The sequence below is a fragment of the Pinus tabuliformis genome, chromosome 8, assembly GCF_031772625.1.
Source record: "Pinus tabuliformis cultivar Carrire ecotype Pingquan chromosome 8, CPIR1, whole genome shotgun sequence".
In the NCBI taxonomy this organism is placed as follows: Eukaryota; Viridiplantae; Streptophyta; class Pinopsida; order Pinales; family Pinaceae; genus Pinus; species Pinus tabuliformis.
In genome coordinates this window covers 287,934,630-287,959,059 of record NC_142294.1, presented here as the reverse complement: position 1 = coordinate 287,959,059, position 24,430 = coordinate 287,934,630, and the positions used below count along the sequence as shown (strand labels likewise).

Here is a 24,430-nt window from a genome sequence, read left to right as displayed (position 1 = left end):
AGGAAACCAAAAAATTGAACAAAACAATGGTGGGGGTCCAAGTGTAATAGGTGGGTGGCCACCAATATCCACCTGGATCATTTCTCCCCATTTAGGAAGCAATGGTCCCCATTGTGTTGAGTTCCTCCATGAGATGAGGAAACTTCTATTGGTGTGAGATGTTCTGCAATGTCTAATGTGTCCAGTAATGGTGGGAAGCATGGTCAAAGGCAATCCAAAATGAAGACTCGGTCCAAGCCAAGGAATGGGAGAATGCTATGCTCCAAAGCATTATCTCCCACATTTTTGGTAATGGTGTAAGGACCATAGCATAGTGGTATGAGCTTTCTATGGTCTTTGGTAAGACATTATTTCTACAAATGTAACCAAACTTTTTCGCCCACCTGAAACTTGCGTGACACCCGATGTTGATCATGTCATTGCTTGTACTTGGCACGTTCCATAATGGAGCGGTGATATATCGACATGTTGGGTAGAGGTGCTCCGACCAAATGCTTGCCCTGATAGTGCAATAGTACCCCTGTGGGTGAGGAGAAGATGTCCCTGTATTCTTTCATGACCGTATTCACCTGCTTTTGCTACATGGAGGAACCCTTCCTAGGGGACATGGATGTGGCTATGATATTCCCCTTATTTTGAGAGCGAACCAGAAAGAAAATAAATTTCCTAGTCTGGGAGATGATCTTACTGCATTTCTTAGCAGAGATCAAAGAGGTGGAGGTAGGTGGGGTACCTCCGATATCCTGTATAATGTATTACCCAAGGAAATAAACACAAAACAAGGTCTAGACTCATATATAGCATGTCGCTTCCACAAGTATTGTTGTCCTAATAATACATCACAAAATTCAAGAGGAGAACCTCATCCGTGAAGGGCTTGATGTTGTAGGGAAGGTAACACTGTTGGCTGACTCGGAGATCTCGTCCTTGGTGAAGCCACCTGATGTTGTATGGTTGTAGGTTTGGTATGGTCAGTAGGCCCAGCCGCTTCACGGCCTCTACTGAAATGGGGTTCTTTTGGCTGCCATTGTCGATAATGAATTGCAGCGGAGAACCCTTCACCCACATTTGTGAGTGGAAAAGACGCTCCCCCTCCTCTAGACCTTCAGGCTCATTCTTCTGGATCTTGGCAATGGTAACAATGGCACTGGGCTTCACATCAATAATATGTTTCCCTTTCTCATTCCTCTTGTCGATTTCTAACTTAGGGTCGGAATATGCATCTGATTTTGAAGCCTTCAACTCTGCCACCAGCAACTTCTTGGCCTGACACTCACTTGTTGTATGAGTGGGGCTCTTATGTAACTCACACCACTTTCATGTGTCCTTCTTTGACTTCGTGGTGGTGTTCTTTTCTTGCATCTTTGACGGGTTGTCTTGGGTAACCCCGCCTTGGCTTTGTCCTTTGTTCTTCGAATTCGCAGATCCAAAGTGTTTGCTTCTTTTGTTTAAACTTCTGCTCTATCTTGATAGCGTATCGGTATGTCGTGCCAAGTGAGGATATGTCTAGGAACTCCATCTCGTACTAGATGTACTGGTGTAGGAAATCGTAGTATTTGAGTACCAAATGCCGATCTGAATCCTTGATACCCAACTTTGTGGAAAGGGTATGAAAAATATTGGTAAACTCTGGAATTTCTTGGTCCCTTCCTTGCTGCAGCGTGGTACACTTTATGTATTTATCCTCATAGCTTCTGACAAGGTAGTATTTCTCCTTGATGGCATCCTGGAATGAATTCCAAGTGGGTGCAGATGAAAATAGTGAGGTTTTACTTTCATCCTTATGCTCGCAGTAGGTTTCCCACCAGTCCTTGATGTGTGGGGTGGCTTTGAGAAGTGAAAAAGTGATCTTTTCCCGGCTGGAAAAATCATGAGTAGAAAAATATCCCAAAATACGTCGTTTAGGGCCTCAAAATGGCTCTGAATGTTTAGGACTCGAAAAACTGCCAAAAATAGTAAATTGTGCTACAAATAAGGAAACTAAAAAACTGAACAAAATAATGGTGTGGGTCCAAGTGGAATATGTGGGTGGCCACCATTATCCACCTGGATCAATTATTCATCTTTAGACATCGAATACTCAAACTTAGCTATAAACAAGAGACACATACTCTTCAACTTCTTGCTATGATTTTTTTCATAAACCCTAAACTATATCACCAAGACTTTGAACATTTCATAATAACTTCTATTACATCTAGGGTTTCAATATTTATTTCATATGTATGGCATACCCTACTACTACATATCACAAACCCTAGAAGCAATTCAAACATGTATAGATCTACAATGTATCTAACAATTTTAAAATTCATATGTTTGTGAAACCCTAGATTTCATACATGAGCTTTAATAATCAAAATCAATCATATCTCAATTCAAAGTAACAACATCACTAGCTTCCACTAGGTTTGTTGTAAACCCTAGATTCTACTAATTCTCAACAATCATAACTAAAATTCAGATTTCAGTAATCTTACACAAATATCAAATTATCACATTGCATCATATATCAAAGGTTTGAACTTCTACTAAGGTTTAGTTACAAAACCCTAGAATACTATCATCCTAGAGAATCAAACTTCGACTAGGGCTTAGTTCCAAACCCTATGACTCATGACCATCAACAATTAGGTCAACTCATACATCTAGAATTCCAACATCATGCACAAGCATCTCATAACATGTGTTAGTCAAACCCTAATACAAAAATATCAATAAGAGTTAGATATATAACAAACTTAATCAAACTAGGGTTAGATTGCAAAAATACACATATGCCAAGGATTTCATTTCTAATACATTATAAGGGTCTTCCTTATACACCCAACCAAACCCTAATGATCTAGGGTTTCAATACAAAACATAGCAAACCCTAAATGATCAATACTTCAAAGTTCAGGATTTCAGACTTTACAACTCAACCCTAACAAGTTATGGTTTCCATACCCATACCAAAATCCCAAACATGACATCATCAAAGCATCAACCAGTTTCTTTAGAGTTCATCAATAACCTTAACTAGGCTAGGGTTCCACAAATAATCATCAACATACCCTTAAGTTAGGGTTTTCACAACAAACCTTTCTAGGGTTCCATAAGAATAATAAAAGATATGAGGAGGGTATATTTATCTAATGATGAATCACCCAATCAAGAATCCTTAAGATTCAATAAATCTAGACAAAAAGATATTTATTAATAGTTTATCAAGAATGAATATGAAGATAGTAAGAACTTATAGTTCAAAACATACCTCTTCTTTCTTTAACAAACTTTGTAATTTCAATGCTTTATCTTGTGAGACCTTCTTCCTTGAGTCTTCAACAAGCTTTCCTAAACAAGGAAAAAAAAAGTAGAAATCTGATTAGTATTTAATGCAAAAAAAAATTAGATAGGTAAGGAAGACTAAGAATGAAAATGGTAATAAGATACTTATCTTTGAAGGTTGGTGAGGGATCCCTCCAATCTTGAGGGATACCTATAATCTTAAGAACAAATAAAAAATGTTTTTCCAAAATATGTTAAACCTACAAATACTAAAAATCAAAAATAAAATAACTAAAGCTTAGATCAAAGGACTTAGTAGTGTAAGTCCCTTATATCCAATTCTTTGGGCTTAGTCTTCTTTGGAGATCCTTCTTCAACAACATTGGCTTGGTCTCTGCTTCTTTTCTTGTTCTTCAGATTGTCAGGATAGTCACTTCTATAGTGACCCATCTTGTGGCATTGGTAGCATTCTATCTTGGACATATCAACCTTCCTTCTTGGCCCTCTTGACTTCTTGGAGTGTCTTTTCTTGTGAGAAGGGAAGTACGCATTTGAAACCTTTACTTCTTCATTTTTGGATACTAATTATCATTTCTTTTTTGGTGCAAGTATTCCACAATTTCTCAAAGGTAGGATCTTCTTTCCAACTATTGAGACCTGAAGCAAAATAACTCCAAGTAGGAGGTAATCCTAATAATCCAGTGATTACTAGCTCCCTTTCTGGTACAATTTCATCTATGGCTTTAAGTTCATCTCTAATTATATATATCCTCATAAAGGAAGCCACAATATCATCCTTTGTAATTTTTGTAGTCCTTAACTCATTCTTCAAACTTTCTACTTGAGAAATATTTTTGATAGTGAATAATTTTGACAATGATTCATACATTTCTTAAGCATGGTCTATATTGGGAATGTATGGGACAAGATTGCCCTTTATGCTTTCTACTATTAGTGGCATTTCCAATATCTCTAACTCTCTATACTTCCCCTTGTCTACATCACTGGATTCTTCAGCAGGTCTCTTCACCTTTCCTTTGACCAAATCCAATACCTTGTTCTTTTCAAGAATGAGATCAATTCTCATTTTCCAAGATCTATAGTTTGATGCTCCTTCCAATTTGTTCTTTCTCTTTATTGTGTTATAAATTTTCCTTGAAGATAGTGAGCTTGTTCTCTTATAAGATTGCCTTATATGGTTCCTTGATCAGTCCTTTATATTCCTTCTAGTAGATACTAAAAACTGTATTTTTCCTCCTTCACCTTAGCTCTGCTACCATGTTAGAAAATCAGAAAATCAGAAAGGAAAAATTATTTTCTTATATATATATTTACTTGTGATTATTTTATCTTTATGTTCTTATTTTATCATTTTAGTTCAAGAAATTATGAAAACTATAACACAAGGAAAACAGATGTAGGCGGACAGCTAGGGGAAACCCCTATAGAGGGGAAAACCCAATCAACAATTCTTCCTTCAATAGTTTCTCAAGATAATCCAAGACTCTTTGACCTAGAAAAAGTCTTCCTCCATACCAAGTCAGCCCTCAATCCTTTTAGCAGATGATAACCCTTGAATAGCAACTTCAATCTAGCAGCATCAACATGCAGTAGCAGCTTCAACCCAGTAGAAGTAGTAGTAGCAGCTTCGACTAGACTAGGAAAACTTCGATCTCCCTTGATACACTTCAGAAGTGAGTGAGGGTCGTCCCAAAATTTCAATCTTGAGGTCTTCTATCTTCCTCCAAGAACTCACATTCCTTTCTAGCTCTTCTTCTATCCCTTTTTCAACTTCACACTTCCCAGCTTACAACTTCAGATATCAAACTATGTGTGAGAGAGTGAGATGCTCCAAATGAATTCGAACTAACTTTTACATATAGTCTTCTAGTGAGGTCGAATTACCCTTCTTGAGGCCGACTTGGTGTGGAGGAGACTAAATTCTATTTTGACTCAAAAACAATTCTTTTTACATGATTTGAAAGCCCAAGAAGGATCTCTTTTAATGGATAGTGACTTTAATGACTCAAAATAACTCCTAAAATTCCTCAATGGGGACTTTGACCTAAAACATGATGACTCAATCATGAAACTTGGGCTTTAATAAGTCATAATAAAAATATTTTCTTCCTTCTTTTGATAAGTACATTTCAAATACATTTATGAAAACCAAACCTAGTTACATATTTCAACAGATAGTAAGTACCATCACCAAGGATTTCCATGAGTTTTAAATGAGAGGGGCATCGCTACAATTTCAAAGGAATCATGGTCAATTCCCAAGAGATCATTAGTTCCCACCATATGAAAAACCTTCTTAAAAATGGCATTTAGTCCCTGTAACCCAATTACATTACATTCAATCCTTCAAGGCACCTTCTCAACCCATTTGTCCTAACATCCAATTGTCTTAGCCAAACACCAATATGCCTTTGAAATTCCCCAAGGCCTACCACACTCCCAAGGTGAGCATGATCATTTTGTTCTATTCATACCAACTATCCTACTACCCAATGTATCTCCTTATCACTGACCATTTCCGCAAAAGAATGAAATCAAAAAGATAGTTTAGGAATTGTTAGTCATTTGTGTCATTTGTTATAGTATTTGTCCTTATTCATCAACAATTGTCATGGTCCTTGAGAAATAAGGCATTTGGAAAATGTGTCCTAATTTTAGGTCTTTCAATAAAATAATGCTCAAGAATAAATTCCCCATTCCCCTCATTCATGACCTTTTGGATGAGCCCTAAAGTGCTCAACTCTTCACCAAACTTGATCTCTAGTCAAGATATCACCAAAATTACATGAATAAAGAAAATATTCACAAAATTTCTTTCACACTCATGAAGGCCATTATGGGTTCTTGGTGATGCCCTTTGGCCTTTTTAATGCACTTTCCACCTTCCAAAGTCCCACAAACAACATATTTCAATTATTTCTCTGTCATTTTTTCCTTGTCTTTTTTTATGACATCTTAACTATGGTAAAACTTTCCTTCCCATGTCATCCATATGGATTAGATCTTACAACTGCTTGCTAATCACCAACTCTTTCTTAAGAGAGCCAAATGTTCCTTTGGTATCTCTAGTAGGAAATATTTGGGCCATATTGTTAGTTATGATGGTGTATATAAGGGTCCATATAAAATTGATGAAATGAAGGATTGGACACATCCCAAAACTCTTAAAATTTTAAAAGGTTTATCCCATCTCACTGGTTATTATAGAAAGTTGTTAAGAATGCTTGCTTTAAAAAGTTGGATTCACATTTATACTAAGAGGGGGGAGGGTGAAACAATATAAGAAAATTTCTTACTTATTTAAACATTCTTAAATCATAACCAAACAATCTCACATATGGAACACAAGATATAAATGAAAAATTATTGATAGAAAATCTTTGTAGGCACAAACCTATTATTACAAACTTTGTAGACACCAACCTACAAGATGCATCAATCCTCACTACTGCAAAATTTGTAGGCATCAACGTTCAAGAGGCTCCAATCTCCTCCACTACAAGATTTGTAGGAACCAACCTACATGAGACACCAATCCCCTCTATTCTAAGATTTGCAGACACCAACCTACATGAGACACCAATCTACTCTGTTGCAAGATATCCATAGCCACCAACCTACTGCAATGAATATATTTGTTTCTTTTGCCTTTACCAAGTTTACTTTTTAGTTCTACCTTCACTAGGTCTTCTTGCTACTTTTTCCTTCTATAGATTTATGTCTCTAGGAACTTGTTCTTTTTGGCCTCTTCTAAGGAAAAAACTTGTACAAAATGCCACGTATCCAATTTTGCAAGTCTTATTCTCAATTTTTTACCGTAGGAACTTTTGTATGTCTCCTCATATCTCTGAAATTTTCAAAATCTAAAAAGTACCAAAAATAAAGTTATTGCAAAAAATTCCAAACTACCATGTTTGAATCTTATTTCAAGACTATTCAGTAACCATAACTTCCATAGGGCATATCTTTGAAATTATATTGAACCAAAGTTTGAAATTTCTACCATAGGTACTTATAGATATCTCCTCAATATTTCACAACCTGAAACATCTTAGAAAAAAGTTATAATGAAAATTCCAACCTAACTTGTTTGAAGCATATTTCAAGAGGATTCGGGAATCCTAACTTCCTTATATAATATATTTGAAATTATAGTGAACCAAGGTCATTTGTACCATAGGTACCTAGATAGATCTAAGTTTTACATGGAATGGAATGAAAACTAAAAAGTAGATGGAAAATACACTAATAAATATAGCAAAGATTGTAATAATATGGTGAAAACTCAACTTCTATTAATAAATGAAATAACATAATATTTTAGAACACAAACTAGTTAAAACGGTGGTAGCTATCTCTAAACAAAGAGGGATGGCGACTACACGCATTTGAAAAATATTTTACAAGAGGTCAAAACAATGGCCTTTAACACAAATAAAGAAACCTAGAGTTCAAAACATAACCTTAAAATAAATGCTAAAAGGTTTGTGAACCTTGAGGTGGTTAGTTGGTACATCAACTTCCTAAGGGCACAAATTTTGGATAAAATATCCATTCAGGGTGAACAATGGCTTGTTAGAAAGAAATATCCAAGGATTAGAACGTTTATTAGGGCTATGGTATGCCAGGGTATCCCCTAGCCCCTTGAATTTCCAAAGAACATCGTTTTAGGGCCTCAAAATATCCCTGGAAGTTTAGGACCCAAAAATCATAGAAAAACTACCTAAAAGATAAAGAATCGTTGAGATAGTGGAAGAGGTGGGTGTCCATAAATATCCACTTGGATCATTCTTCCCCCCTTAAGAATAAATGGTCTTCATTGCATCAAGTTCCCTTTTTCGATGGGGAAAATTCTATTGAATTTGGCTCTTGGTGAGCTACTTGCCTTGATGAAGAAGTTTCTCTGCGTTGACAACCCATTAGAGTTGTAAGTGTTGTTGGTGAGTATTGTTTACCTTGGTGTCCATGATATGATCCATTATATCATTTCCAACGCATTCAATATTGAGTTTCGTGGGGGGTAATTTCTCAATTTCCTCTGAGGTGCCCAACATAGGTGGAAAATATGGTCAAAGCAACTTCACATTAATTGTTGGGTACAAACCAGGGAAATGAGGAGTGTTAACTTCAAAATATTTTTCACCCAAAACCTTTATGATTATATCAGGACCATATTGAACATGATTGAGATTCCTATGAGGTCTTGCAAAGTGCTCTTTATGTAAATGTAACCACACCTTATCACCAACCTGAAACTTATGTGGAACCCTATGTTGGTCATGTTGTTGATTGTACTTGGCATTAGCTTTCTACAAGATAGCATGGAATTATTTTTGGAGGTCTTAGATCCATTCAAAAAATTTGGCTAACCTATTTACCTTGACTCGAATATGGGAGGACTCTATTGGTGAAGATGAAATGGGCATAGATACATCGATTTGGGCCAATGGTTGGAACCCCAAGCACACTTGAAAATGACTATGGTGAATAAAGTTGTGGAGGGCACTATTATAGCTATGTTGAACATATTCAAGGCTTTCATTCCATGTATGTGGATGCTTGGAGTTTTACATGTGCAATATATGCACAATCATCCTATTGACCGTGTATGTTCTTCCATCTGATTGGGGATGAATGGTAGTCGATTTAGTCAACTTCATATCCATGAGAGATCATAGGCTGGACACAAAGGTGTTGAGGAACCCATTGTCCCTATTTGAAATAATGGTCTGAAGTAGCACAAAATGAACCCAAACAAGCTCAAAGAGGAGTTTAGTGGTGGCTTCATTTGTGATACTCTTCTTGCATGGTGCCAAAATGGCCATCTTAGAGAGCCAAACAACAACCAAAAACACACAATCATTGTAACACCCCTTTCATTACCCCATTGTAATTTACTTAAGAACATATAATGTTGGGGCAACAACATTGATGTTATGATGCGAAACTTTATTATATGACCTAATGATTTCTTTATTAATAATAATGCTAGAGTTGAAAAAAGCAGACAATCAATAGATTATGATGCCTTTGGGTGGGGGAAACTTTTACTTGAGAGGAAAATACATACCTTGAATTAATAATTCCCTTAATTTGATGGTTGGGAAGATGAAAGGTCAACGTGTGATTATAACAATAAGAGGGAGGAGAAATCAAGAGGTTTTTTTGCATGGTTCTTAATCTTCTAGTTTTTCTCTCTTCTATTACTCCCTCATACATCTCTCTCTCTCACACACACTTGAAAATTTTGAATTGGAAAAAGGATTTGTGACAGAACCTAGAGAGGTTCAGACCTTATAACTGGTTAAGGGTTGTGAGCAACAACTTATGTGAAAAGAAATTAATGTGTTGCATTGCTTTTCCTTCGAACTAGATGGATTTGAGGACTAGGAATGGTCATAGTTGTGTGTGGCACATAGAGAATTAAAGAGGGAAATGATGATGGAAAATATAGATCATAGAAGGATTCCCTTGTTCTATGCAAACCTAAATGTTTTTTTTGTGAAAGTGAGCCTAGTCAAAGATGGAAAGGTTGATCACTGAGTTTTCTTGTGTGTGTGTGAAGGAGAATGGCCTTCACTTATGGTGTTAAAATATGGTCTAAATCTGAGTGTGTGAAATACTCTTGAGTTAAAATTTCCTCAAGGCATCAAGATCTAAGACAGGGTTGGCTAGTTGTGGGAAAAAAATTTCAGTACAACTGAGCTTGTGGTGGGGTGGAACATGTCTCAACCTATTTTAGCTTCCAATATTTTTCTAACTACAAATTCATTTTTCTGTTAATGATATTTCTAGCATAGATGGTTTAGCAACATGCATGATTATTTATTGTTGTTATATCATTTAATTTATTGATCTTGGTGTTGGTTATGACAATAAAGTTTGAAATTAGATAAGTATAGTGGGTTTGAATTCACTTGGATGTGGAATTTAAATGAATTGGGATGCATGGAAATGCATGATAATTTTGGTAATTGCATGCCTTCCCTATTAATTTCATGTTCCATTTTCTTTAATTTCCTCTATAATATAAAAGTCCTAAATGTGTCCTCTAATATAAATAATCTAAGGAAGAGTTTTGGGGTCATTCTTGGAGTTTAAAAATGGAATCCAAAATGTGATTTATGGGGTAAAAAAGTCATGTTCGAATTTTTGTTGTAACTCATTACACATAATGTTTCCATTGATGACAACTTATGTCATTGATGTCTAAGGGGATGCCTAAGGAGGCACTAGTGTCATTAATGAATCAAAGGAAGCAGTAAGACAACATGATTTTTTCATCAAGTGAAGTCCAATATATTTGAATTTTATTGAGTTTTTGTCAAAGTTATGATGTCCAAATGAGTCTATGGATGTTCTTATTAGACACTTGATATGTATCTAGATCAAAATAACACAAAAACATAAGAAAATATAATCAATGACTTGGTAATAAGCCACTTTGAGGGGGAAACCTTCTTTTACATCACATAAATGAACAACTCTTGGATGATTCAAATGACAAGACGTCCTTGGTATATATCGGAGTCTAAATGGTAAAATTATAATTAGGGCCTAAATAAAGGGCTTCTATAGGGGCTACACTAGTATTATAGGGACCTAACATGCCACTCTCCTTCAAAAAATTGGTGTCCTCAATGTTTTAGTAGTTCTAGATGCTTCTGTATAAATACTCATCTTCCCATGTGGAAATTTTAGTAGGTAAGTTCTTCCACTTAATGATATACTTTGAAATTGATCAATTTAGTAACTATCAAATTCTTGTTTCAATGATTTCTTTAGGATCCAATATGATGTTTCCTTCCTCGTCAAGTTCTGTAAACATAGTTTGAATTGGGTGCTTGTCACCTATAACCTTGTTTAAGCATGAAATATGGAAAATTGGGCGTAATCGCAAAGATGTAGGCAACTCCAATTTGTATGTCATAGTACCAATATTTTGCAACACCTTATAAGGTCCATAGTACTTGGGTGATAATTTATTATCCTTCTTATCTTGCTTAAGGGACATTTGTTTGTATGGTTGTAGCCATAAAAATACCCAATCACCCATGTCAAAACTTATTTCACTGCAATGTTAATCTACTTGTTGTTTCACTTGATTTTGTGCTAGAATCAGGTCATCCTTTCAGATTTGGAGCTTCAATGTTGATGCTCAATGTGATCTTCCACTACTTGAACCTTATATTCTTCTCTTAGAGACAATGTGATGGATGGTGGATGATATCCATAAAACGCCATAAATGGGGTCATTTTTGTTGCAGTGTGGAAGGAAGTGTTATACCACCATTCTACTTGGGGTAACCACTTAACCCATTGTGTTTGTTTATTAGATAGAAAAAACCAAAGATATCCTTCCAAAGATTTTTTCACTATCTCAGATTTCCCATCATATTGGGGATGATAAGATGAGCTATGATCCAATTGAGTACCAAGACAAAAAAATAATTCTATCCAAAAATTTCTAGTGAAAAAGGGATCTATGTCACTTACAATAATCTTTGGGTTTCCATGAAGCTTTTGAACTATGTCCTTGAATGTAGTAGTGATTGTACTAGCTTTAAAAGGATGAGATAGTGCACAAAAGTGTGCATACTTGGTAAGTATATCAACCACCAACATGATGACACTTTCCTTCTGACTTGGGTAGACTTGTGATAAAATACATTGAGACCTCCTCCCAATGCTAACTTGGAATGGATACTGGTTGCAAAATACCTAGGGCCTTAATTGTCTTGACTTTATTTTGTTGAAAAACCAAACATTATGCCACAAACCTCTGAATATTAGATTTAAGTCCATCCCAAAAAAATTCCTTCTTGACTCTATGGTAAGTTTTTAAAAATATTGAGTGCCCTCCTATAAGATAGGTGTGCAATTCCAAAAGAACCTTTTGTTTGATTTGGGAGTTATAACATAGATATAAGTGATATTTATACCACAGTGAATCATTTATCCATATAAATGTATCAGATGCACTAGGATCTTGTTGCAACATTTTAATGAGTGTCCACACATCTTTTTCATTCTTCCGTTCATCCCTTTCTTCAGTTATCCAATCAGGTTGGATAATAGAAATGGCACAGAGCAATGCCTCCACACCCTCATCCTTTCTTAAGAGTGCATCCACAAGAATATTTTTCTTCCCTTTTTTGTAGATGATTTCAAAGTCATAACCCAACATCTGTGTGACCTATTTTTGTTTCTCTACTAAAGATAATATTTGTTCCAGGAAGTATTTAAGACTATCATGATTTCTTTTTACCTTGAAGTGTCTTCCCATTAGGTAAGGGAATCTTTACTTCAGAGAATGTAGTATTACCATCATTTCTTTCTCATAAATAGGTTTGTGTAAATTCCTCCCCTTGATTGGATGAATTTCAAAGGCTATGGGTCTTCCTTCTTGCATTGAAACAACACCAATGCCATTTCCTGAGGCATCACATTCCACAATAAACGTTTTTTTAGGTCTAATATAGCTAAGACTGGAGCTCGACACATTTCCCCTTTAATATATTCAAAGGCCTTAGTTGCTTCTAGAGTCCAAGAAAACACATCGTTCTTCAGTAATGTTATTAGAGGTGTTGTTATCTTCCCATAATCCTTAAAAAACTTGCGATAATACCCTGTAAAGCCAATAATTCCTCAAATATTCCTTGAGATTATGGGTATTTTCCATTCCTTAATGGCTTTAATTTTTTTAGGTTCTACCTTAATACCCCCATGAGATACAATATGAACCAAATATTCCACCTCCTATAGCCCAAAGAAACATTTGGATGGTTTTGCATACAATTTTTTCTCCTCTAATAGTTTGGGCACCATGTCAACATGTTGAACGTGATCCTTCCAAGACTTGATGTAGATTAGTATGTCATCAAAAAATACCAACACAAATTTTCTAAGGAAGGGTTTGAAAGTGGAATTCATCAAACCTTGAAATGTGGAAGGTGTATTAGTAAGGCCAAAAGGCATGACCAAAAATTCATAATGACCTTCATGAGTTTTAAATGTTGTTTTGGAAATACCATTAGTTTTCATTCTAATTTGATGATATTTTGAATGAATATCCAACTTGGTGAAGTAAATTGCTCCATATATTCATTCAAAAATTCATCAGTAAGAGGAAATGGAAATTTATATTTAATAGTGAGCTTGTTGAGCTCTTTATAATCCTAGACATATGTCGTGATCCATACTTCTTGTGCACTAATACTACTGGAGAAGATAAAGAACTTTGGCTAGATTTAATTATACCAACCTCTATCATTTTTGCAACCATGCATTCCATTTTACTCTTTTAGGCATAGAGATATTTGTAAGGTTTGATGTTTCGAGGAACACTACTTGGAATTAAGTGAATAGCATGATCATGATTGTGAATAGGTGGGAGACTTTTGATAGTCTCAAATACCTCGAAATGATTGTCAAGAACTCTTTGGAGATCTGGAGAAATGGGTGACTTAGATGTTTTCACATATAGTGAGCATAATTGTGCAATTACACCTTGTTATTCCTTCTTCAAAATATTTTTCATGTCATTAGAGCTTATTATCTTACCAAGCCTCCTTGTGATACCCCTTAATTCAATTTCCCTTCCTTCCTAGAAATATTTCAAGAAAAATTCTTGACAATTAAAAGTTATCAACCCCAAATATTGTAACCATTAGACTCCTAATAAAACATTATCACCACCCATTGGAATGGAAATCATTGCATTATTCAGTACATATTCCCCATTGTTAGATTGATATTACGGCACTTCCCTGAGAAATCTATAGCTTCTCCATCTACAACCATCACTTGAAACTCTGGTGTTGGATAGAGAAAGAAATTAAAATCCTTTGTTATATTAAAATGAATAATTTTATGGTTACTACCTAAATCAATTAGTACTATTACCTTTTTCTTCTTGATATATCCTTCTATCTTGAGAGTTTGAGGAGTGGTAATTCCATCCAATGCATTGCAAGATATGGATGGATGGATTTATTCAACCTCTAAAGCTAGTTTCTAGTGAAGACCTTCTTCTATTTTGACGTTTCTTGTTCCTTTTATTCTTCCTCTTCACATTCTATGTAAAAAAAATTGTTATCGGTGCACTTATGACCTTTACTGTATTTTCTATCAAAATTGTAACAAATCTCTTTTGCTCTATTTTCCTCCAATTTTTTTGGTGTCAACCTTGTAGGTTGTGTGAGGCTAGGAGTGCCAACACTTCCATTTTTATAGTTGTGAGTGGTATACCTCCTTGATGTCATAATTTTACTTTCAACCTTTCTCGTCACCTTAAATCCATTCTCCAATGACTTAGTTTCCCAAAGGAAAAACACATGTTGGATGTTATCCCTTAAATTCCCTATGAAGACACCAGTTAGATGCTCCTTTGGAATATTAGTTACCTTAATATTCAATTTTTGTAAGTTCTCAATGTGCTCCACAATTGTACCCTTTTGTTTGAGATTTATTAATTGGCTAAAGAAGGTATTGTTATTTGTATCCTCATAATGTGTTATCAATTCCTCCGTAAATATTGTCCAAGCAACAAGTGATTTATGAGAACAAATCCATTGATACCATACAAACTAACTGGGTTATAAATATAAAGATGCAATGTGTACCTTTTATGTGTGTTGCACATCGTGTAGATCAAAGAATTTTTCTATATGTAGTATCCATTTTACCATATCCTTACCATCAAAATTCCTCATATCAACCTTTGGAATGTGGTTTGTATTCAACCCAAAATTAGAGTCTATAAAATCATGATTCACATTTCTTATGTTCTCATTATGAGTTTCATGGAATGCCTTATCAATACTAGGAAGAATTTATTGTAGCAACTTTATCAAACCTTCCTTCAAACCCTTCATGTCCATTTTTATTTTTTCTTGTAAAAAATCCTTCAAACCTTTCATGTCCCCTCTTTATTTCTTATTTTAAATCATACATATTAACATTCATCATTTCTTCCAATTCATTTTTGGTTTCTCTTTGTGAGAGTGAAAATTCTTGCACTTGTTCCCGTAATTTTGATATATCATGTTGTATTTATTCATCTTCTTCATGTGTCATAGTAGAGATTTCTATGGGCTTAATGGGTGTACCATTTTTTTTGTTTGAAATTCATTTTGGAACCAAATAATGATATATATGCTTCGTTACTCCCTTTGAATAACTTCAAACTAATTTTTTAGACAAAATTTATGCAATTTAAAAAATACACACTTTTTTTTAAGAGCTTGATTTTGAGCTTGTTGAATAACCAACCTTGAAACTATAGTATCTCTATGATTTCAGCCTCCAAAGGTCTAAAAATTCATAATTAGGTCTCTTTATGTGTCTTCTTTCCACCCAAGTTAGACCGACATTGGGTTCTTTGAGATGAAGTTATACCAAATCTCCCACAATGGCCTAATTATGGATTGGGTTAGTATGGTGAACTTGTATGGGTTGCCATGTGTCATTTTTTCAACCTTCGAACCTGAAACTTCTACCCAAAAAATATATTCCATGCAATTTCAATCAATTTTTACTAAATTCAAATCTATTTCTCGAAGATAAATTTATGACAATTTTCCCCAAGGCACTTGTTTGAGACTGAATTTTGGAGCATACATAAACCATAAATTTCTTGGACTATATATGTGAAAATATAGCAACAAAGGTATGAAATTTTAACTATATGTTCATAAATATTTCTTCTAAATGTAGTAAAAAGTTCATGATCTAAAGCTTTACAAAAAAAATAATTATAGTGAAAATTCCATAATGACCAGTTTGACACAGCAAAATCCTAGGATCAAGAGCTCTTATACCAAATGTTATGTATCCAGATCAAAATAACACAGAAACATTAGAAAATATAGATCAAAAAATTGATAATAATCCACTTCGAAGGGGAACCCCCCTTTTACATTACATAAATAAACAATTCTTAGATGATTCAAATGACAATATCTCCTTGGTATATATAGGAGTCTAAAGGGTAAAACTATAATTAGGACCTACATAAAAATAATATTGTAAGGGAACAAAAATAAAACTAGTGGGATTTTATGGGGAAAACAATAAAAATATAGGGGCTACACTTGTATTATAGGGACCTAACAATAGCCTTCTCTAATATCTTTCCAATGGTATATCACACTCTGAAAAACTCCTCCTAGATGAGAAGTTATGTCCATTTGAATATCAACATTAGTAAAGGACCTAAACTATGGGGGGGAACCAAAAAACAACAAATTTGTTAAACAACGTGCATCTTCTAGGTAGATCTATGGTTCAGTGATCAAATCTATGATAGACAGTGGCCCAACTTGCATGAACTTTAACAATGTTAAAGTTCGAGCATGTTTACTCAACTCGGATAGATCTAACAACGAGATGAGGAAGTGAACAATAGATTACTTATTTACCTAACCAAGTCTTAATTAGGGTTTTCCCTCCATATTGGTCAGCCTGTAATGACACATGGAAGCTGGGTATAAGTTGAGAAGTGAATAAATAGTAGCAAGGCAACCACATGGCTTTACACATAACCATGATGACATGTGGTGAATTTCAGTGAGTTGGAATAGATCATGTGGTAGCAAAGATGATGAGGTATTGATGTGGCTTGACACATCATCTAAACACGCCAATAAGGTGATATGGTGCCTCAAGGGACTGCCATGTGACATGCACAATTGCCAAATTTTGATTGATGAAAAAGCCAAAAATGGCGACATGTGGCACCTCTCATGAGCTAACATGTGGAATGATTCCAACATGTTGACAAAATGTCGATGAACATCGACCGCAAAGGATCAAGTCACATGGCATGGTCAGTGGTGAAAAGGATAAGGCTTATTATCTTTAGGTCACTGCATGGTCACGTGGTGTAAAAATGTGTGGTCATATGAGTCAAAACTCTTGGGATGTTGGCATATTCATTGGCCCCAAGTCAACCCTTATGAACCCTGGGTCCACAAAAATTAATATATATATATATATATATATATATACGTCCATGGGCTCAAATAAAAATACAATAGTTTTGGAGAATGATATTTGATGCAAGTTTTGTGGTCGTATTTATTGGTTTCAAGCTCCTATGGAGGGGTTTTGTTTCTTTTTATAACAAGTGCACAATGGCAAGGGATTTCTTGTTGATGAAAGTTCTTGACTCTGGTTCTTCAACCAGTTGTAACATGGCCTTGATTTTTATGTGACACGGTTCAACTATCACCTTGTGATTGCGGTTCTCAACTAAGGAATGGCCCCATGTAGTGACTTGTTGGCTACTTGGGGCTTGATCCAGGTTTAGCAGTGAGGTTAGCCAAGCAAATCCCAATACTACCGGCCCTTTCGGCAACAGTCTGCGGAGCGCGGATTGAGGTCTCACCCGAGGTAGTATGGGAGGATGCTAAAACAAGGTTTTCGCACCCTAGGGATGTCTTGATGAGGGAGATTGGTACTTGATCCAGCCTTCACGCATTCTGGATTACGCGTACTTGACAGCGTCTAGTGTTATGTGACTTCGCGCAGCCTTATCAGCAGTGCGATCTAAGTTGATTACCCAGTTCTTCCTTAGTTAAGGTTTGTTCATTAATTATTCAGACGATCTTTACTTATAGACATTCATATAAGTGCACGTAGATAAAGAAACAAGTAACATCTACACATAACATTCAATCACAGATCTAATAATCAGATGCATAATACAACCATCAACTAATCTTTATTATTAGTTTCTTCAAAGCTAATCCAATACAGACTTGACTCTTCCTTGCGCACTTAGATGTAGGGGTCCATGCACTCAGCTGCGGACTCTACTAGGCCTCTACGCACTCAACTGCAGAGCCTATACCCTCTACTATAACCCAAGACTCAGACTTACAGACTCAGAGTTATTTCATCATCCAAGAATATCATAAGACTTCTCCAAAAAACTGACTTCTACCCTTAGAGCCTCGCTCTATTTATACAATCCCATGGTCCGCGGACCATGAGTAGGCCGACAAATTCTATATTAAATTTACAATATTTCAAGGTAGACTACCCTAGAATCTTCCGCTCCACACCTGCATTTTATGGGTCTTTACATTACATGGACCAAAACTCGAGCTTTAAGCCCCAAAACTTATTATGGGGGCTTCGCTGCCCAACAGGCCCCCAACACAATCAATGTGACTTGTCTGGAGTCACTCGGCTGGTGCGTTGATCTTTGTTTGGAGTCCTTCCAGCAACTTCTGTGCTTCACTGACGTCTACCACACATTCCTCCACTATCTGTTGTATCAATTGCACGTGACTTTCTGATGCATCATTGTCAGAGGCACCTTCTTGCCTTAGCGCATATGTATTCTGCATTTGGGCCAGCTTCCCCTCGATCATGGCGGTGACTGTGAATGCTTCCTCGAGCCAAGGCTGGATGCGTGCTTTGAGCCCTGATTCTTTCTAGCGTGTGGCATCCACTCATTCCTTTAGAGCCTGGGCCTCCCTCATCTTGGCCAGTCGCTAGGTAAGGGCGACCGTTTGTGTAGTCCCCCCGTCATTGTCATAGACCTACTGGAGCTCACGCGCTTCTTTCTCTAACTACTACAACATTGGGTCTTCCTATAGTGAAGTGAGCGTGAATAGGTACTAGTCCAACAATCCTGTGCAGCGTGCTCTATCATTTCCAACCCTGATTGAATCGCACGGTGGCGCTACTCTCTGACTTCCGGGGCTGTGAAGGGGTTGCGCCTTCAGTCGCAGCTTCATGATCTGTAAGTTCAGCTCCAGCTAAACCTTCGCGGCCTCCTCCTGGGTCTTGCGAGGATCTGGTGCAACTTCTGCAAATCGCACTCTGGTTCGTGCAGCCGTCATTGTTTTGATACTGGAGTCGTTTGGTCACATACTCATGGGTGGCAAGGTAGCTTGGTGCTCAATGCTCTATACTGGCTTAACTCTTAAACAACCAAGTGTTGGCCTGAGGCTACCCCAAGGGATTTTATAGTAACATTTGAATTTGAATTCGAGCAATTTTCGTCTTTTTGAGGGTGTCAGAGTGGGTGGAAAAGGCGGATGAAGGTTGAGATGAGGTGTTAGGGTGCCTAAGGTCTACCATGAACCACGAGGAGAGAGAAAGATGATTGGGTTTGCTCAAGGAGAGAGGAAGAAGTTCTATGGAAAACAAAGGAAACTAGGGCAGAATTGAGGTGAGGTTTGGGAGACCTATAGGGCATGGATCAGATGGAGGGTGTGATTGTTGGTAAGCTAGCCTATTGTTGGAAGAGATCTGCTACATATAAACTGACAATCAACCAAGAAAATCAAGCAGCAAATGAAATGAGTGCATCCTAGGAAAACAGAGTTTTGCATAAAAATGGTCTCAACTATGATGTATGAAAGGAAATGTTGAGAAATGCTACAAGAAAGGAAAGCATGAAAGAGGAATATTGTAAATCAGGAAGTGAACATGATAAAGGAGATCTAAAGCAAAGCAAAACTAGACTGTCAATCTACTAAAGAGTTGCAAACACTAGAAGTCCTATGAATGAGGTAAATCTGTGTTTTTGGGGCAGTAAGAGGGCCTTTGCCTCAAATCATGGTCATAAAGGGAGGAAGAGAGGCCAAGGCACTAGTACTAGTCTTTTGAATCTTTTCTGATCACTTCTTAACCTGCTACAAAAAGTACAAATGGAAGCAAGCTACTAAATCATCAAAAGCAACCTATTCTTAACCATAAAAGAAATACATCTAATAGCAAACTAATCTACAAACTGAAGTAAAGCATATAAATACAAGTAAAGAGAATCTTGGCTGCTTGGATTAGGCCCTAACCCAAGAGCATCAGCCCTCTGAGGTAACTCAGTGCTAGCTCAAAAAGGATTCCACCTTCATTATCAAAAAGATAGAAAGATTACATAAAACTATCACAAAATAATAAGCTCGAAATTTGAGCAGAGTTTACACAAGCAAAAAAAATCCGACCCTAGTGAGGCCCTAGGCCTCTCTACTTATACATCTGAAGCTAACAACAACTTCCTTAAAATCAGGGAGGCTTGGCTCCCAAAACTCAAGATAACTCTTAATCATCTTCCACTTGCTCCGATGCCTTCTAGTGCATGATTCAGCGGCTTGTACTCTGAGATGAATGAAGGGGAATTCGAAGTAAGGAGCAATAAATGAGGGGGATTCCCTCCTATAAGTCCTCTCCTCTGTCTGCTTTGAGTTATTGCTGCAATTTGGCCACTAGATCCTTGACTTTGACTTCGAAATCCATCAATAATCTGCATTAAATACATGTTAGACCACATGGCATAATAACTAACTCAAGTCACCCTATAAGCATAAATATAATCAGAAAATCATACAATAAGCTAAGAGAATGGTTGATTTTACTAGGTAAGGAGGTAAAATGAGCCCATATAATTACCCATTTATGAGGCTCATCATCACCCCCCTATTGAAGGTGTTGCTCATCCTCTGAGCAACCTAGTCAATCTCTTCATCTTTTATGGCCCTGGTGGCCTCCCTAGCATTCTAGGATTCTGATGTGGTTTGCTCATGTTCTCCATAAAATCCTATTGTTCTATCTATGTCCTTCCATTTCTCCTCTTCTTCTTCTCTTCTGCCTTCCAGCATGCCTAATAGGAGTGGAGGACTCAGTTTGAGGCCAATCCAGTTGACCTTCAGCCTTTGCATGGAGTGCTTGTACATTGGCACTCTTTTCAATGCCTCCCTCAGCCTCATTGGGGAATGGTATTCTCTGATCTGCAAGCTGTGGGGTAGGGTGTTCCATCTTCTCATGCATGCATGCACACAATCATCCCCAAGTAGCCTTTGCATATCTTCAAAGTGTGCAATGGCTTGTGCCTGATTGGCTAGATATTTAGGGGCAATCTGAGGGTCATTGGCAAGCAGGTTGTGTGTGCTGATGAGTGCCATAGGATCTGATGGCTCAGCTCTTATCATTAATGGTTCATTCTACTCTTTTATCAACAATCTTTTCATTTCTGTTGCCCTTAATTCTTCATGGTTCATCCATGAGGCCATGGCCATTAATTGCAGATCCCCTAGCTTAGCGTTGGGGTCCCACACATTCATGTCTGTGAGGGCCATGTTGTGTAGGTAGAACTCTGCCATCTTTGCTTTATCCTCTGAGGTGCTTTGGTCACACAAATCCATGAACTACTTGTAGTCTTGGAAAGGGATTATGCCTCTTTGTGCCAAAGTTTTTATTTGAGTTGAAGCCATTGATCCTTCAGATAGAGGCCATAAGATTTGGTTGGTGTTCTACATTGTAATGCTTCCATGGATAAGTTGGCCATGTATGCCAGCTGAGTCTTTGCAGCTACCTCCTTAGTAATTCATTCTCATTTTCAAGGTGGCTTCTTGTAATGGTTTCTCTGTCTCTAAGAGCACTCAATTCTCTTCCCATTTCCCTGAGTTTGTTTTCCATGTGGCCAATATCCTCAACTCCTTTGGACTTGGCTATCTGCATCCACCTATGTGTTCTCACTCTCTCTTTCTCCAATTCGAAAAACAGTGGAATTGCAAATTTCTGTGGGATTATCTTGCCTCCCTCAAGTAGATTGTAATAGGAGGCAAGACTAGGCTGGGGGTTAGGTTCTTGTAGGTATTGTGCTTACTCTTTCATCTCTAGCTATCCCCCTATCTTTTTCTCAAGCTTTTGGGTCTCCTGTAGTTGGGACAGTGTCTCCTGTAGGACTGTTTCAGCTTCCTGTAGGTCTGGTTTTGGATCCTATAGTATTGTGTTTCCCTTCCATGTAGAAGATCTTGGAGTCCCCATTTCATAGGTAATGGGTGTCTTGGAAGGATATTCTTTCACCTTGGCAGATGGTGAATCTTCAATGGTAATGGGAACTTTTGAGGAGGGTTGAGGTTTGTCTATTTTAATTCTTGTGCTCTTCCTTGCCCTGAAATACATGGAGGTTTTTCTTTTCCTCTTCTGCTTCTGCTTGATTGGTGTACTGAGGGCAGTGAGGGCAGCTGTTGCTTCTGTTTCAAAAGTTTTAGGGGACTCTTCTCCTTGCTCTGCCCTCTCTACCTCCTTTTCTCCCTCTTCTGTTGCTTTTTCTGTCTCTTCAAGTTTTCGCTCCTCTGTTTCTTTTCTTTCCTCCTTCCTTTCTTTCTCTGTTATGTCACCACTGGCTTCATCTTCTCCTTCTTGTTGTTCTTCCTCCTCACTAACAGCAGGACTGACATCATAGGTTAATGACTTCATGTCATCCTTAGCTGTCATATTTCGAAAAACTTCCCATGCTATAGGGAGTGTAAAGGTATGGAGGGCTTCCTCTACTAGAATTTTGATTAAGCCATGGTGAGCTAACTGTTGTGATTTTCCTGCTTGTACCTTGGTGCTGGAGTCAATGAGGTACTAAAGGAGAAAGTAAAGGATACTAAGTTCTTGAGGTGCTGGGGTATCCATGCCATATTTCAAGTCATGGAGGATTCTGAAATGATATCCATATACAATGATGTGCCTCCCCTCACAAGAAATGTATTTGATCACTTGGTAGCTAACTTCATCCCAGGGATATGGTATACTAGCCCTCCTAATTCCATTTTTGTCTTCAACAGGGGTTTCATTATCTTGGAAAAATTTCTTCTTTGTAGCCTGGCCAATTGTTTTCTCAATTTTACTCCAAGGTAGCCCAAGAGGAAGGGTAGTGACCCTACTGATGAATTCAGGGTTTATTTCAATGGAGAGGCTTCTAATGGTTATAGTAGCATGAGTTCTTGTGTGAGGGACCAAAGGGAGAGGAAATTCTTGGGCAATTTCATCATCAAACCCTCTAAACTTCTCAAAGAAATTCATCCAGTTTGCCCTTGTAAATATGTCCACCACTTGAGGATGTGCATGGAGCCTAGTGGAGTTAGTGGTCTCTTTTCTCATAAACCCCCCTATCATATTGCCTGTACTTCTTTTTAAAAACCAAATATGGAGGTGGAGACAAAGAATTTTGAGAAAAACACAAAAATAGAGGAGACTGTGTTTTTTTTAAACAAAAATTCCTTTTATGTATTTTTACCTTCCTAAAGAGTTATTTCATCCTCAAATTGAGACCACTTCCTTCATATATTGATATTCAATAGGGGGCATTCATGAACCCTACCTCTTCAAACTGAAATTCGTGCCAAAAATCATGGTTTCTCCCTTCAAAATGACTCACTGCCCCTCCTGTAGAAGCCCATTGTCCCTCCTGTAGATTTCTTATAGGTGCTCCTGTAGAAAATGTCGAGAGCAAGAATATGGAGGAAATCGATGGAGGATGGTGGTTACGAGGCTGTGGGGGCACAAGAGGACTACTGTGTGGCTGAGTTACGAGGAGGAAATGAAGAAAAGGTGGTGAGAATGTGCGGGGAGGAGTGCTCATTACCCTTTATGGATATTTTTGGTTATGAGTGCTGAGCTGGCAAGGTGTACATTGCCCGAATTAGGACCGTTGGTCCCCACTTGCTTGGTCATCATGGCCCCTCCTCATAATCATCCCTCATTATTGCATCAGAGTTAACTCTTCCTCCCACTACCTATCCTTGGCATCTTTTGCTGGAGTTGACTGTGCGCACGTGTGGGTGACATCTCGGATAAGTGGAGTCAACTAAATGAAGGTGGCCAAGTTAATTGGCCACCTTTCCCTTGTTCAATCTTGACAACCATTTCGTTGCCTTCGTATGACTTTTAATTACGCAAATTCAAATAGAGGAGTGACTTAGTTACTTACCTGTGATCCAAGTGTATTTGTTGTGAGGTGTTGTGGCTTTCTCTATTGCATGCCTTCATTTTCTTTTATGCATGTTGTCTCTGCTTGTTGATGTGTTGTTGTGTGGTTTTGCAAGTTCTTCTTTTGTTGGAGCCGAGCTGCATGTGCCTTTTCAACTTGCAAATGTGCACTCTTTTGTTGTTGGTGCTGGACTTCTATGGGATCAGCTGCTATAGGAATTCCTACAGGAGTTCCTGCAGCTTCTTCTCCCCTGGAAACTTCATCTTTTCCATGTCCTTGGAGCTCAAGAATGATGCAAGAGGTGTAGAAAAAGATGTAGGGGTAGTAGGTAAGCTTCAGGTGAAGTTTATGATGCCTTTTCTCCTTTGATTTTTTTTTTTCAAAACTGAAAAATTGTTTCTCTGTGTTTTTTCTTGGACA

At 37.3% G+C, this 24,430-nt stretch overlaps 1 protein-coding gene across 8 annotated transcripts in view; it reads left to right on the top strand.

The window, feature by feature from the left end:
• LOC149235255 (uncharacterized) overlaps positions 1 to 24,430 on the top strand; it is a 163,486-nt gene that overhangs the window by 5,624 nt on the left and 133,432 nt on the right. The window lies entirely within an intron of this gene.